This window comes from Myotis lucifugus, unplaced genomic scaffold (genome assembly GCF_000147115.1).
Source record: "Myotis lucifugus unplaced genomic scaffold, Myoluc2.0 scaffold_53, whole genome shotgun sequence".
Classification (NCBI taxonomy): domain Eukaryota; kingdom Metazoa; phylum Chordata; class Mammalia; order Chiroptera; family Vespertilionidae; genus Myotis; species Myotis lucifugus.
The window spans coordinates 4,408,881-4,425,827 of record NW_005871101.1 but is presented as its reverse complement, the minus strand read 5'-3'; the positions used below and the strand labels follow the sequence as shown (position 1 = coordinate 4,425,827).

Genomic DNA, 16,947 nt, shown 5'->3' with positions numbered 1-16,947 from the left:
CTAGTGTATAATTTAATGGTTCACAAAATTTTCCAAGTGTAAGCATTTCCAACATTAGATTAACCTTGAATTACACATAAGCAAAATCCAAAAAGTTATCTCACTTTTAGCACAAAGCAAAACTTTCTCTATGGGAAAGGGTGCAAGTGATGCAGTTCCCAAATGTCAGGTGACCTAAGCCATCACAGTCACTTCAGAGCCTACTAAAAACATATTCCCAACACTTCTCAATCAGAATGTCCAACAAAAGGTCCAGGAAGCTGTATGTTTAGCAGATAGTCCAGATGATCTTGTGAAGAGAATAGGCTGGAAACCAATGGAATGGAAAGAACTATGGCTGGAGTCAGAGAACCTAGCTGCTAAGGTCAATCTCAGAGACACAGGTAAAATTAAGTTTAACTAAGCACCTGAGACAGGGGTATTTGGTTCCAACTTTGTCAAATTTCACTTAATCACTGACCTTGTTTCCTCATCAGAAACAGAAATGGGGTAAAATTATATCATTTTAAGGCCTTGAACTCTAAAATTCAGTGACAAAAATATTTTAGCCCTAACTGGTTTGGCTCAGTGGATGGAGAATCCGCCTGCGGACTGAAGGGTCCCAGGTTCGATTCCGGTCAAGGGCATGTACTTTGGTTGCGGGCACATCCCCAGTAGGAGGTGTATAGGAGGCAGCTGATTGATGTTTCTCTCTCATCGATGTTTCTAACTCTCTATCCTTCTCCTTCCTCTCTGTAAAAAATCAATAAAATATATTTTTAAAAATATTTTATTATGTATTGGTATCTACTCTAGGCTCAAAAGTAATCTCATGGGAAAAAAAATTTTTAGAGAAAAATATCTCATCAGATCATAAAAACTATTATACAAATTCTAGTAAGGAAAGCCTTCTCAATAGTTGGTTGATTTAAGGTTTCAATTAGCTGACAACCCCTTACTTTCTTCTTAAGCACCTGGCATCATGAATCATACCCACCAGGCTCCTAGAAAAACTGAATTTATTCCAAGGCTGTGTAGCTCAGTCTGGCCATTTCACATGACTGGAAAGGTGAGCATGTGATATCACAATTTACCTTTTAGGGCCTTCTCATGTCAAAATGTTGTGGCCACTTCCAAACAAGCGACCAAAGGACTAGAGGAGGAAGGTAGAAAAAGGGAGGCAGAGGAAGAAAGTAGGTAGGAAATCCTACTCAGACCAAAATGAGCTGATAGACTTCAAGATATATGTACGTCTCTCTCCTTCCTTTGCAAACTAGAGTCCCGTTGCACGAAGAGATTCGTGCAATAGGCCTTCCCTTCCCCTGGCTGCCGGCACCAGTTTTCCTCCGGCACCTGGGACCCAGGCCTTGGCTCCTTCAGTCTTCGCAGCTCTGGACGGAGCCTTCAGTCTTTGCTCCGCAGCTTCGCCCCTACGTATGCAAATTAACTTCCATCTTTGTTGGGTTAATTTGCATACTCTCCTGATTGGCTGGTGAGCGTAGTGGAGGGATGGTTAATTTACATGTTTGTCTATTATTAGGTAAGATTATATTTTCTCTAATTCAAGGTCTTCTATTCTAGTGTTTTCTTTTTAAAGAAGGTAATGGGAAACGCAACCTCCCTGAACATGTAATACTGTGAGTTTAGTATTTATTGAATTTTGCATTTAGGGACATCTGGAAACAATCTCTTATTAATGGTAAGTGTAATATGTGACACTTTGCCACTGTGTTTGTTTATATATACCAAACTGTTTTTAGGCTACTTTGAAATATCAAAGGGATAATTTGTGCAGAGAGGTATGGGCAAAGAGCATAAGAATTAAAATCTGAAAGCAAGGGTTCACATACTGGTCCTAACTGTCAATCATAAACCATCATGTCTCTCTGATCAAGTCATTTCACCTCTCTATGCTTTAGTTTCTTCTACAATATGAACGAAAACTGAGCTGTATACTTGAAAGGGATGTGGTTAGAATAAAAGATGAGGCAATTTTTAAGTCAAACCCCACAAAGCCTCTATATTAAATATTTCATTTTACTAAGTAACTAAACACTGTATTTTTGCTTTTGTTGTTGTTAATCCTCACCCGAATATATTTTTCCATTGATTTTTAGAGAGAGTGGAAGAGAGATGGAAAGACAGAAACATCGATGTGAGAAAAACACATTGATTGGTTGCCTCCTGCACATGCCCTGACCAGAGCCCAGGCCAGGGCAGAGCCTACAACCAAGGCATGTGCCCTTGACCGGAATCGAACCTGGGTCTCTTTGGTCTACAGGCCAACACTCTATCCACTGAACCAAACCAGCTAAGGCTATTTTTGCATTTTTAAAAAGCATTTCAAAGTAAGTACACATTCCACAAAAAATTATCATCTCATTAGAAGGAATACGCTACTCAATCAATTTTTTTAAAGGCACTCTCACTGTTATGCCACAATTTTTGAGTATCTGATACCATTAACTTGTTGAAGGATTCCAGCTTTACTGTTTTCAAAAACAAGACAAAAAAAATATAATCTTCAACATCTCTGTAAACATGTCTGACCAAATAAGCATTTGCTGAGCTATTAATTAACAAAGGTTTTAACTAAAAACATCACCTGAAAATTGAGCTAAGATATCTTTGAAAACAGAAAACATTGGCAAATTAGAGCACAATGAACCATGAAGGAAAAAAGTAAAAATGCTCTATTAACTTTATCATTTTTTGTTACTCTTCATATATCTGTCACAGATAGGTGTTCCTTAACTAATAATATGCAGCCATGGTTCTAAACATATGCTCTATAAATACTCATTTAAAACTTACAATTGACTTTTCTGCCAAGGATTAAGTGAGAGCTAAAGTTCTAAGGAAAACTTCAAAATCCACAATGTTACCTAAAGGAAAACAGGAATATGACTGTTTCTGTTATACTTAGCCAACATTAACAGTACTGTCATTAGAGAAGTGAGTAATAAGCACAGGGATTCTAGAACTAGACCTGTCTGGACTTAATCCTGGGCCTACCACTTACTAGTTGTATGAGCTGGAGTAAGTTTTCAAACTTTTGTGCTACAGTTTCCTCATCTACTACAAAATAGGAATAACAACAGTATTTCTCTCTTAAGGTTGATGTTAAAATTAAATGGAACAGTGAATGGCACATAGTAATTATTCAGTATTAGCTATTATCATTAAGTACACTGTAATCTAGAATGACAAGACCAGATCTCTTTCTATAAGTCAGATCTCCCCACAATCATCTAGCCAAGGGATCAAGGACTCATAAAAGCCAAATAAATAGGAAAGATGTGATTTTAAATCTCTGTAAAACAGCAGAAGGTTTGTTTGTTCCTTTGTTTGACAAATAAAATAATTTATCAAACTCTATATAGTAGTATAAAACACTAAAACTGTTCATTCATCCAATGTATTAAGTAACTATAGTTTACCAGCCCCTTTCTCTCTTAGGCACTCTTAAACATCCCTTTCTCCACAATTTGAAAAACATTACTCTAGGATAATCAGTCCAGAAGAATTACAAACAAATCATTTTGAAGAACAAAGGTGAATGGCCCCAGTAGTGAGGATAAGGGCTGGCAAAAGATATCTGAACCCTGAGTTTCCTGTAACTCAGATAGTTCCAGATCTCCAAATTTACCCTTACTCTCGTCATATGCTTATACATTTAAGAAACTTACTAATTAAAACCTTAAAATTTTAAAGCAAAAACAGCCATTATATATTATCTAGTCCAATCTCCAAATTTCACAATTTAGAAATAGAAGTCCACAAAAATTCACATTAAGAAACAAAATAGAACGGTGACAGATATTTTAAACAAATATATAGCCTACTAGAGGCCCGGTGCACGAAATTCGTGCACAGGGGGCAGGGGGGTCTGGGGTTCCTGGCTGGATTGCCCCAAAGAGGTAGGCTGCGTGCGCTGGGCCACAGGAACCCTGGTGGAAGCCGCACGGAGTGGCTGCTGGGCCCTGCCCCTGCAGCACATGCACTGGGCAGTGCGAACCCCACCTCCACTGTGCGCACAGCCATCTTGGGACAGCGTGAGGGCATCACACAGTGAGGGCGTGACAACTACTTAGCCTTTTATTAGTAAGGACTGTACAGAGGACATGTTAGTCTGCTAAACTGAACTATTTCTAGACTAATCTGTCCTCCTTTGTGTCATCCATGGGTCAATTTATAGTCAAGACCCCCAGAGTCCATGCAGAATGTCTGGAGACCAAAGCCAGTGGGAATGTGCTCTGATCCAAAGTCAGTTTAGGGTACTCAGCCATACAAGTTTGTGGATTTTCAATTTGGTACTGCAGAGACCTCTGATTCACTCACCTTAAAAGTTAAATGCGTCATGTCAGTGTGGCCTTACATATTGAGGAGTACTGTTTCTTAACACAGAAATGAACAAGAAAAGTAATTAAGTTTTTCTATACAGATGGACAATATAGAACAGTAGATAAGTGCTCATGTTTGAAACAAAGACCTGAGTTTGAATTTTGCTCAGCTGGGTCAAATCATTTGTTAATCTTTCTAAATTCAATGAGAAATTAATGGAAATACTGATTGAAGTTCTCACCTCACAGGGTTACTGAGAGTACTAAATGAACATAAAGCACTTAATACACTGGCTAACACACAATAAGCATTCAATTACTGATATTTTATCCAAAATTCTATGAACCTGTCATGGCATCAGGACTGGAAATAGGGAGAGGCAAAGCAGATGCCTAGAGCACAAATTTGAGCTCTGACTTGCATGACAACATGCCTCCTTAAATTTTGGACCCGAGGCCCCAGGTGCCTCACCCTAGCCCTGCCCCTACATAGCACACACAATGATAGCCTAATACTGATATCACAATATCATAAAGGCCACATGATTACCACACACATCTTTAAAACCTTATTATAAATAAATAACTGGGCCACCAAAAGTTACATATCATCCAAAACAAATTACATAGTTCTGGAATACTTAAAATAATTTAGCCATTAACTGCATGTTAACACAATTTGCCAAGCCCATGTTGAAATTACTTTTTATTCTTTTAATGTGCATACATCAACTTAATAAAGTTGGGGCCCAGAAACAGACTGAGTAACTGAGTGAAATCTAGATGTGATCAAGGACCTTAAAATAATTCATAAAAGATAATCTATACAGGGTAGTCAAAAGTTGACAACAATAGAATCGAAGGATTCCTTACCTCTGAATTAGCTGATGGGAAATGTGAACAACAAAAATACCAACCACTGGCTTCTAAAATATTTCTGTACAACTAGTTCAGGGGAAAGAACACACATCTCTTTAGTTATGACAAGACTCAATTATATTTCCTATTCAGTGCCTAAAGTTTTGTTAAAACCAGGTCTGAACAAAATTTAAACATTTGTTGGAGGACGGGAAACAGTGTGTCCTCTGAATAGGTCTATCTTTTGCCCATGGAATTCTTAATCTAGTTAGTGGCTCATGAATCAAATAATGTCTAACTGAATATCCTTAAGTATTTAACTGAGATACATCTTTCTATTTTCCTTTTTATTAGTATGTGTGATCTCCTGTTTAAATTTCTCCAATATAATCCCCAAACTCTCCTTTAAAATCCCTTAGAAATTTGACTCAATTTAAGCACTCATACCGGTCCTATGTTCTCTGCTGGAAAGTACAATCTAAGGAGACTATTCCACATGGATCTGCTCTGCATCACTTACAATCTTTGATATCTACTAGTTAACTTAATGACTCCTAATTACCTAAGGTTCTTTATGCAATGTATATTTTCTTTACCTTGTCTTACAAAATTCATTTCCACCAAAATGTTGCCACAAGACCCTCAAACGTTGACAAAATACCAGCTCCAGGTAACATATTGACTCTGGCAGGTTCTATCTTGATAATGACATTTAACATCACCTTTAGCTCCTAACTGATCTCAAATACAAACGCTATTAGTCACAAGAAGAAATAAGGATGAGAATGGTATTTATTTATGTTTTATACACAATTCCTCACATAATCTTCACTTGCAAAAATTCATTGTTAATGAAGCACACCAAAATTAAAGTGGGAACTCAGAAATCTCTCAAGTTTTACAATATTGCCAAAATGCTAATTTTATTATAAAGGCATCCAAAAAGTATGTGATTTCTGCATAAAAGACCACAACATTATTGAAAATCCTTTGGAATTAAGAAAGCCTTGCAAAAATCTGAACTGGTATAAGGAGCAGGATATTCTAGAGGTCAGGTCTGATTCATTTAGCATTCCCAACTGTCTTTTTTATAGCAACCTTATGTAAGTCTATGAAGGCAGCAGAGGTGTGACATTTTAAGGTTTGGCCATTCCTTAATTCCACTGGATTTCCAGTTCATCCTGAAGGCAGGATAAAGCAGGGAAGATGTGTCAGTGCCAGAAACCAAATGGTAAGTTAGAGAAACTATCATTGTTCTTCTTTCTTAACAGCTTTAACCCAAAATTATCAAATGAATTGATGAATGTGAAAGTACTTAATATATCAGAAAGGAGGTGAAGGGGATCAAGAGGTAAAAACAAAAAAAAATCTGGAAATAAATATATATCAGAAAGGCTAAATGTCCACATAATGGTCTTCCCCTTCTACCCACTATATTATAAATGTCCTAAAGCAAAGTTTTACTCTGCATAGTTAGTCTAAGTCAGTAACAGTGTTAGTTGGAGATGTGGTGATGAAAAGTCAGCCACAGTCCATGCCCGTGAGGGTGTGTGGTCTTGCAGGGAAGAGAGAAATTAACAAAAATTAGACATGTCAAGCTGCCAGCTGTATAAATCAAGGAGCATACCTGTATTACGTTTTATATCTATACTAGGGGCCCAGTGTACTAATTCATGCACCTTGAAAGGAACTATGGGCCGCGAGGCTGCAATAGGCAAAGGGGCGGGTCTAGGCCCATCCTCCGTGCCCCTGCCCAGCCCCTCCTGCTGCTGAACCTGGTCACTTGTCTGCAGCCCCACTCCCATGCGCTGATGGCACCAGCCTGGCTCACACCTGCTGAAGGCATGAAGCAATTGGGGCTGGAGCTGTCAGCGGGTGTGAGCGGCAGCTGCTGCCCAATCGCCCCTCAGGAGCAGGGGGAGGTGGAGAAGCCCTCAGGGGCGATCAGGGCCAGCAACCACTGCTCGCACCTGCTGATGGCGCCGAGCAATAGGGACTGGTGCCGGGCACTGGCAGGGGGTGTGAGCGGCAGCTCCAGCACCGGCTGCGGGTGGGAGTGTGGCCGGCACTGGCAGTGGGCGTGAGAGGTGGCTGCCAGCCCCCGATATCCCCTCAGGAGCAAAGGGAGGTGGAGAAGCCCTGAGGGGCGATTGAGGCTGGCAGCCGCTGCTCGCACCCGCTGATGGCGCCGAGTGATTGGTGCCGGCGCCTGGCACCAGCATTGGGTGAGAGAGGCAGCTTTGCCGCCAGCAGTGGGTGCGAGCGGGGCCAGCACCAGCAGCAGGTGCAAGCGCCAGGCGGAACTGCGGCGCGCGGGAGCAAAGAATGTTCAGTAACCATCAGAGGCTCGCCTCCATGACAGCGACTAGCGCCCTGCCTTGGTCTGGCGCCCCCACTCATCTGCTCACCTGCTCTACCATCCCGCTGCAGCCGATGTCCGCCAGTTCCGCGCACGCCCCGGGGGTTAGCGCACGTCATAGCAACCGGTTGTTCCACCGTTCGGTCTATTTGCATATTAGCCTTTTATTATATAGGATCTATATCTATCTATCTATCTATCTATCTACACACACACTATATATATACATACATATATATACACTCTATGTAAGTTCAACAGACATGCTTAACATTTTTTTGAAGAAAACAGCCCTAGCTGGTTTGGTTCAGTGGATAGAGCAATGGCCTGCAAACTAAAGGGTCCCAGGTTCGATTCAGGCTAGGGCACATGCCTGAGTTGAGGGCTCGCTATCCACCCCCACCCCCAACCCAGTAGGGGGTGTGCAGGAGGCAGCCGATCCATGATTCTCTCTCATCATTGATGTTTCTCTCTCTCTCCCTTAAATCAATAAAAACATTTTAAAAAACAGAAAAATAACTATTAAAATACATAATGATCATAATTCCATAATTCCACTCCATGCACATAAACCTCAAAATAAAAGAGATGAGACATGGACTTGCTATCCCGTGCCACCCCACCAGATTTAAACTCACAGTGGCTCTCACAATGAGCAACTCACCACACTGTGATTCCTGTACTATTCCTATAATATTACGTATTTCTTTTCCAACATGGCCTCTGAATAACAAGTCAAATACTTCACCTAGCACTTACAAGAAAAGTAATTCTATGCCGATGCTAGAGGAAAAAGTGGCTATGTTGAAATTATGTTAGTCTCCAAAGTGGTAACCTCCAAAGGGATTTTTTCAATTGTTTGAATACAAGTAGTTTTTGCCTGCCACACTGACTTTAGCATCGAGGGTACAACTTCTCTGTTAACTGCAACTCTAAATCTAACTGCCCTCTAATAGAGCTCAATCACTAACATGATTTATACCACAATGATTAAAAATAAGGTCTCCTGAATCTACGTGGATCCAAATCCTAATTCTAAGCAATTGCTGGTTGTGTGAACGTGGGCAAGTTGCTTAAGCTCTCTATGCTTTAGTTTCCTCATTTACACTGGGGATAACAGTGCCTCTACCTCAGAGAGTTGTTGAGAGGATTATGAGATCATGTAAAATGTTTAGTATGATGCCTGCCACTTAGTTACCACTCAGTAAGTATTGGCCATCATATTATATCCCAACTCATTCCAAAGAAAGTTTAAGGCAGTTTCATACATAAGATATACTCAATAAATATGTGATAAATGAAATAAACCAATTTGTCATTACTATGAAATCTACTTAATTCTGGTAAATTTAACTCCAAGGTGCTGGCCTGAGTAAACAGTAGTGACTACCACTTAATATGTTCCATTCCTGCTACCCAATAATTCATAAGCCTGCTGTTAAAATCCCATTTTTATTTTCTCTCTTCCTTCCTTTCTTTCTTTTTTTTTTTTTTTTTTTATAACAACACTTGATTCTAGGCAACTGTAGAAAGGTGAGAGTGAAACTAAATAGATCCAATTTTGGGTGGTTAAAAAAAAAGGATTACCCATTACAAAAATGTAAGGGTGACCTCAAAAAATAGGATTGTGATATTACAATACACCCAAGATTCAATCAATGTAGCTAAAAGGAGAAAACTGAATTTTTTGTCTTCATACAGACAAAATAGATCACCAAGTTACATTGTTTACCTTTCTGCAAATAAATTATTTCTAATTGCTGCAATGAAGGTGCTTTCATTTTTTACACTGTGTATACTCCTAAAACCAAAGTCTCTGAGACTGCAACTTTTCATGACATTTCAAATGCAATAATATATACAATCAATCACACTAACTTCTAAATCACTTTTACAGTTTATATTATGGAGAAAATTTATTTATCATGGCATTAACTTCAAATTCTTAGTAACATTATCTATCATTTTGACCTGAAGAAACCAACAACATGTAAGAAGTAGTACTTCAGTTTTATCCTCCACATCTTTGTTAAAAGATAAAATTTTATCCAAGATTCTAATAACAGGACTGACTTTTAAGAAAGTGAGTTTAGAATTTATCAAAGACTTATATTTAATAAAAGCTGGGAGAATTATCAAATTATAAAGCCAAATATCAACATCACTTTTTTGATAATATCTTGTGGGAGAGTGAATTGGTAAACTCAGGAAAGCATGTAAGACCACAGCAACTCAGAGCTTTGAATTTATTCTTTGTCCATTCCTGTTGTACTGCAAAGGATTAAAGAATTTTTCAGGACCAAAATCTAATACAAATTTATTCCTGAAATTTAGTTTACATGTTAATAAAATATGATATTTTTACTCTCATAAGTATCTAGGTTGATAGCAAATAAAATATTGCCAAAAAACCTAACGAAATATGAATTTTTTCAAGAAGCCCAAAGGTACCTGTCTAAAGCAAGTAATATTAAACATAAAAGTCAAAGGAAGATACCATGGTTAAAAATCAAAATGCAACAACAAAGTAAAAAGGAAATATTTTGTTGAGGACAAAATTAGATAACTTTAGGCAAGAAGAGAATTCATTAAAAGTTAGTTTCTTCTATTTTGTTATAATGAATGTTGCTTGCAAAATACAGGACAGGATAAGGTCTCTTAAAATGCTCTGTTATAGAGAAAGTTTGCTGTAATAGAAAATGACTCTTGTGTCATTTGCCCATAGAAAACTATCCTGATTTTATTTGTCTTTTAAGATATATTTTTATTGATTACAGAGAGGAAGGGAGGAGAGATAGAAACACCAATGATAAGAGAGATTCATTGATCCTCTGCCTCCTTCAGACCCCACATTGGGGACTAAGCCCACAACCTGGGCATGTGCCCTGACTGGGAATTGAACTGTGATCTCCTACACTGGTTCTTAGGTCCATGCTCAACCACTGAGCCACACTGGCTGGGCAACTACCCTGATTTTAGAGCCCTCCAAGAAATATCTTTCTACAATTTATATTAAACTTCTGTCAATAACTCCTTTTTATCTGAGGGGGGGAAGCATTTCTGCTTCACTCATTTCTGCATTTCTGTCCCTAGCAGAGTGCCGGAGGTACTGTGCATGAATGCACTCATTTGTTCAATCATTTATTCATTCATTCAGCAAATATTTACTGGTCATTTACTTTATGCCAGATACTGTGTAAGAGAATTAAGGCACATGACATATGACAGGGCCCTGCTTATAGCCTAGTGAGGGATTCAGACATTTATCAAATAAATACAGAAACAGTTAAGTTCCTATTGTGATGCTGCTACAAAGGAGAAGTACAGAGGGTGGTGAAGACATCATGGGAACTTACTCTAATTTTAGGAAGGAACGGTCAAGGAGGTCAGGAAAAGTTCCCCTGACATTTAAACTGAGACTTGAAAGTTACTAGAAGTTCGCCAGCTTTGGGAAGGGGAAGAGAAGCAGACAGGCAGGGGGGAGAGAACATATACAAAGTCCCCAAGTCAGGAAAGAGTTTATGTACCTAGTAATTGAAAGGCACAGTAAATGAGAAAGGCTGGGGATAAAGGCAGAGAGCTAGATAGGAGACAAAATATAAATTATCAGTATAAAACAGAGTAAGAGGGTAACAGTATCTGAATATTTAAGTCACTTAAAGTCTTTTTCTCATGCAAAATAAATAATCTAAGGAAACTGAGTTGAGTCTACAATATTCAAGATCTACAGAAAGAACACCTGCATAATGCCTTGGTTCCACCAGTGACCAGTTACATGTCTTTGCACTTAACCAATCTAAAACTCTTCATTCTCTTTGTAAACAGGTACTCAATATTTTAACTACTGGGAATACAATGATAACACACATATTCTTATGACCTTATATCCTTAAAGACAAAGAGAAAGATGTAATGGGAGACATTCTAAGTCCTGTAAGAGATGATGTCAAATGGCTGACACAAGGCTCCAGCAAAATCGCTACAAAAATGCAAGTGCACACATAAACCTGTGAACCTTAAATTATTCAATGTGCAGATATCCAAAATGACCACAGTATTCCAGTATGTGACTGAAAGATACAGAAACATTACTCCATCATGACAACATAGGTGAAGTATAAAAACTTGACCTCAGAAATGAAGAGAAGTTAGTGGTAAAACTAAACGAAGGGAAAAAATAACACATGCTGAGCAAGTACATTATATTGTTTACTTCCAAATTTTCCTGACTTTTACTTCAAAAGCTCATTCCACAACCTCATAGCTGCATGCCAAAAGGCAGAAAAACTCATTTCACACTTCCCCAACAAAAAGTAGATGCCTACATTGCCTTCCATAAAATAACATTCTTGCTTTCCTATCAATAATCACTCACTCATGTTCAGCGTATGTATGGTCTACTTAAACTACAGCATCCTTCCAATTCAGCACAAAGCCAGGTAACCCCCACATAATTCTCCATTTGTTTAGCGGGTCTTCCTTCTTTCTGTACTGCATTCCTCATGGTGCTGTGTTATCCCTGATTTTACTTCATTCTACAGTACTATACCTCTCTCCTATTTTAAATGTCATATTAATTTCCAGACCATCTTAACTTCAATCATAGGGGAAACTAATACCTGATTCTAGAAAATGTTTTTGTGTTTACAGTATTAATAACTGCAAAGTACATTCAAAATGCAGCATATTTCGATGTATACAACAGTAAACCAGGACTGATTACCTGCTCTCACCTGACTCTTGTTTATAAACTTACCAAGAAGAAATCCTGAAGTCAATGAACACACTCCAAATTCTATTAAAGAACTAACTACCCAATAATATTCATGAGCTTTAACTGGTCATAGTAACACCTGTACAGGGTAAGACTAGAACAAGTACAGTACTTTCTACTTAATATAAAACATAAATGTCCCATTTTTCCATTCTTTAATTTAAATTAAGAATGAGTTAAAAATCATAGATGATGCCAAGAAAAGTGAAATGTGTACGAGCCTGGTGTTATTTATGCAAACATCCCAGAGTCAAGAAAACGAGGGGAAAAGAAATTTTTTTAAAAAAATCAACAAAAATGTGCTATTGCCTCCAAGAAATGCAATGTATCTTCTTTTCTAATAATGATCACACGAAACTCTCTTGATGCTGTATTATTTTTGAAAAGTGTAAAATAAGTTTTATGAAAGAATTTCAATCCCATTGTGGTCAGTTTTATGAAATGAGAGAAAAAAACAGCCCTAAGGTAGGAAGGGAAAATAATCATCTTTTAACTAAGGGGTGGGAAGTATTATTTCAACTGACTTTCCCCCATATCACTGTCTACTGTTTAAAGTAGTAGTACAGTCCATCACTTACTATAGCCCTAATAAAAGAAAAAAAATATGTAAGTTGAAACCGATTTTTTTCCCCAAAAGGTTAGAATGTGTCCTTTTTTTATTAATGGAGGAATTCCTCCCCAGTTCAAAAGGTCTTCACCTCACGAATGGCTTCTTAAAAATACCTCACATGCTTTCCTTTCCAACTTCCTCCACCCTCTTCAGAAAACACAACCCGCTCTCTCTCGGGGGCAGCAGCCGACCCAGAATCTGGACTACAAACTCCCATCTGTCCCCACGGGTGTGACCTTGGGCACCTCACCCTCCCCTCCGTCTCCCCATCAGCATCCCAAGGCGAATGCTCTCTGCAAGCAGTCGAGGGGCACACGCATCTCAGCAATTACACCTAAGAGGGTCAGGGCTTTCTGCTTCGGGCAGAACCACCTCCGTGGAGGGGCCACATCATGAACCTGGAACTGAATCCCTAGGTCCCTGTCCACATCTGACTCCTGCTGGTACAGCTCTTTCCCCAAAGGGCATAACCTGAGTCACCCCAACAACAGAGCCCTACGCGCATTTCCCTTCCTCCTCTCCTCCCTCTCCTCCCTCTCCTGCTTCTACAGCGGGGAAAACAGCAGCTCGCCCCCCTCCCCAAGCCACACCTGGCGAGGACCCCACCCCAGGTACATCCGCCCCCTCCCTTCTCCGGGGGCACCAGAGGCCAACCTCGCCCTTCCCCTCCGCCCCCACCCAGAGGAGACTTCCTGGAGGCGTCCGGGCCCCAGCGGGGTGAGCGGCGCTTACACACCGCTTTACGCCACTCGCGTAGGGGAGCCTCGCTGACGCCCATAGGGCCCCGTTCCCAGCCCCGTCCGCTCCGCCTGCCAGAACCAAGCCCGAGTGCCCCCGCCACGGCCCCGGGGTGACCCCAAACCTCTTAGGCTCTGCGCGGGGCTACGGGAACGGAGACGGAACAGCCGCACCTTACCGGCCACTGAGGCACTGACTTCACTTCCCACCTTCGAGCCCTCTTCAACTCCCGGATCAATTCACTCCGGCGACGCCGGAAGGACCCGAGAGGAACCAGGCGTTGTCCGGAATCCTGCCCAGCCGGAGTCGCGCAGGGGCCTATGGGGACTCGTAGTTCCACTCGCCGGCGGCGTCGGCGCTTCATGCACCTGCAAGACTACACTTCCCGGCAGGCCGTGCGGTGGAGCCTAAGACGATGGGTGGGGACACTTCTAGCCAATGGGAGGAGAGTTCCCTGCCTTTGCGGGAGTTGGTGAATTGAACTGAGAGGGTGCACGGAAAGAGGAGGAAGGGAGGGGTCAGCTCTCACCTGCGCCAATCAGGGTGCCGGGTCGGCCCGCGGCTACTCACCCATTGTGGGGGCGGGCTAGCGGAGCCCAGGAAGGAAGGGAAGTGGGTGGGTGGGCAGAGTTCAAAGTAGGGAACGTGGAGCTACTGAGCTGTGGACACGGGCGGAATGGACGCATGTGGGGAGTCGCCGGGGTGGAGGGACGGTACAGAGTGGGGACGGTCCCTGGCCCCAGGAGCAGCTTGCACGGAAGCGGCCGAGCCCCAGACACATCGGGCGGCTAGACCTGCGAGTCGGGGAGAGAGAGAGGTTGAGCCTGGACTCCTCGCGGAGGTGCCCGAGCGGGGCGGGGAGGAGGCACCGGGTGTGAAGCTACGGAGAGACAGGAGAGAGGTCCCCAGGGAGAGGGACGCAGCCGAATAGCTGCCGAAGTGCAGGGATCGGGAGGTCCCGGACAGCATCTTCCCGCCGCCTCCAGCCGGGGCAGCTGCGGAACAGCAGGGGGAGGAGCCACGGCCGCCGAATCCGCCAACTAGAGGCGGGGAAGGCGGAGCTTGTGTCCCCGTAGCAGCCGAAGGCGCAGCCTGGACTTAGTTTTCCCGGAGAGAGGAGAGCAGGAACGCGAGAGGAGCGGAGCGGAGCGCAGTCCTCTGAGCAGCAGCTCCCGCATCCCGCCAGGGCTTGCAGGTGTGTGGGAGGTAAGCCTCTGTGTGTCTTCTGGCGCCTGCACCTTGCCCGGGAGAAAGCTTCTTCCCGTAGGAATTATATCAAGGCACGGCTGAAAAAGAGTCTGTCTGACTCGGGGTAAGAGAACTGGTGCAAACCCTTTTAGGTGAAATGTACATTTTTCGACTTTGGCGAGGGGATGGGAAGCAAAAGGTGGCTTGACTCTGGGTATAAAGGGCGTGGCTAATGTTTTTTGTTTGAGTTGTGCCATGAAAACTGTTCAGGGAGATTGCAAGATTGAGGGGAAGGATATCCTGTTCATTGAGAACAAGGTGAATGTTAGTTATCTAGATAGGTGCGTAGCTGGTAAAAAAAAAAAGAAGAAAGAAAGAAAAATTGTCACCGATACAGAATTACTTCCGAACTCTTTCATTGGGAAAATAACTTTGCATTCTTCAATATCTACCCTTTACATTGTCTTATCAGATTGTCATGCCACCGACCTGTTTTCCCGGGTGGTGGTACTGCAGGTTCCTAGGATTGGAAGAGATTTGTATGAAAGAAGCAAATGCAGGCAGGAATAATCACGATGACTAAACCTATCAGAAGAACTTTTGCCAGCAATAATGTAGAAATATGTTTTAGTAGATGGATACTTAGCTTTCCGTCCAGCAGCTTTAGACTATTGGAACAAAGACCGGGACTCAGCCTACAGTAGGAACATATGATGTACTTCATTGCTGCTCCTAATTCTGTCATTTGTACATATCCGGTAATATTTGTACATTACAAAAAAAACAAAATAAATTATAAAGTACAAGGGAAGCTGTGAGAGGATCTTTTCTGCTTAAACAGTATGTGCTAATTGATTACCCTTCGTATGTGTTATGATGGGATCACAATTAGAACACTTGTACTAGTGTCATAAAATAAGTTTATTCTTGGTATTAAACCATATATGATGTAATGTAATTAAATACCTATGGTTGAAGATATGTTTTAATAGTAGATGAAGATGAGAGATGTATCTACCTTTGTGTAACTATGACAATATTGCAGCCTTTCCTTTTTAGAAAAGTATGTAAAAAGCTATTTGCCTAGTTCTTTTCCTTTTTGTTAGAGGTTCCCCAGATCACATAGCTTTTAATCATAGTAGCATATTGCAGCACATTTTGCTCTGAAATGTTTTCATTGTGACAGTTGTATATTTGAGTTTTCCTGAATATTTTAATCTGGGTTTTTGTTTGTTTTTTTGAACTCCTGATTACCTTCTATTTTCTTGTTTTTTATGCTTTCTTGATTTTATTTACAAGTTTTGGATTTTATTTTTCTGTAAGGCACACAAAATTGCTTTTTGAAAAGAAATGGCTGGAAGGAATTCTGTTCATAGCTTAAAGTTCATTCCTACCAATGTGCTACCATGGCAAACCTAAGTGACTTATCACTGTATTTACTCCTCCCCTCCAGTACCCGCTTCCACAGTCTCACACACCAGGGAAATTTAGAGGCTGACAGGTCTTGGAAAACCAGCTGCCTTTAGATTGTCCCCAGGCAGATCAGGTAGGTATTAGAAGCAGCTGAGGGTTCAAAAGAAAAAGCAACAGTAGCCACTAAACTTAGCAGCCATGCCAAGGGTCCGATTTAATCTTTGCTACATCATGGGAGAGTCTATTAATCCACATAGCTGATATGACCCTGTGAAAATGATTTTAGGTGCCTGGGAAGTGGGGGGAGAGAGGAATGGATGGTAGGGTATAGTGGGGCTTGGAAAATATTGTTTGTCCTTGTTATTTGTGATTATGTGGATTGTCCTGAGTCAGTCGTGGATTCTCTCTCAGACTCTGCTAGTGATTCATTCTGTTAAATTGAACACTTGCTGTCAATGGTTTATTTTCCTCGTGTAATAATAATAATCAATAACAATACTGGCAATGAAGTTCTTTCCGACCCTTTATTAAAGATATTTTTGAAGGAGACTCGACTTACAGTGATGAGCACACAGTACAACAGACGGATGCTGTACAGCTGACACCTGTCCCATGTTATTAACCAGTCACTCTGATACATTCCACTAAAAAAAAAAGACGCTTCTGCCCAGACAGTGTGGCTCAG

The 16,947-nt window shown here is 41.2% G+C and overlaps 2 protein-coding genes across 6 annotated transcripts in view; one reads left to right on the top strand and one right to left on the bottom strand.

Annotated features, from left to right (window-relative positions):
* The window catches only part of PDCD10 (programmed cell death 10), a 48,657-nt gene extending 34,666 nt beyond the window's left edge, over positions 1–13,991 (bottom strand). Inside the window, exon 1 of one of the 3 annotated variants that reach the window (XM_006088883.3) lies at positions 13,840–13,991. The gene's annotated coding sequence lies outside the window, so the exon portion shown is untranslated. Of the gene's footprint in view, positions 1–13,785 lie in introns of all 3 variants that reach the window. The other 2 variants (XM_023753909.1, XM_006088884.3) reach the window with 2 other exon arrangements.
* A 542-nt stretch (positions 13,992–14,533) lies between these two features.
* Positions 14,534–16,947, top strand: part of SERPINI1 (serpin family I member 1) — a 78,016-nt gene continuing 75,602 nt past the window's right edge. Inside the window, exon 1 of one of the 3 annotated variants that reach the window (XM_006088882.3) lies at positions 14,534–14,856. The gene's annotated coding sequence lies outside the window, so the exon portion shown is untranslated. Of the gene's footprint in view, positions 14,974–16,947 lie in introns of all 3 variants that reach the window. The other 2 variants (XM_006088881.3, XM_023753908.1) reach the window with 2 other exon arrangements.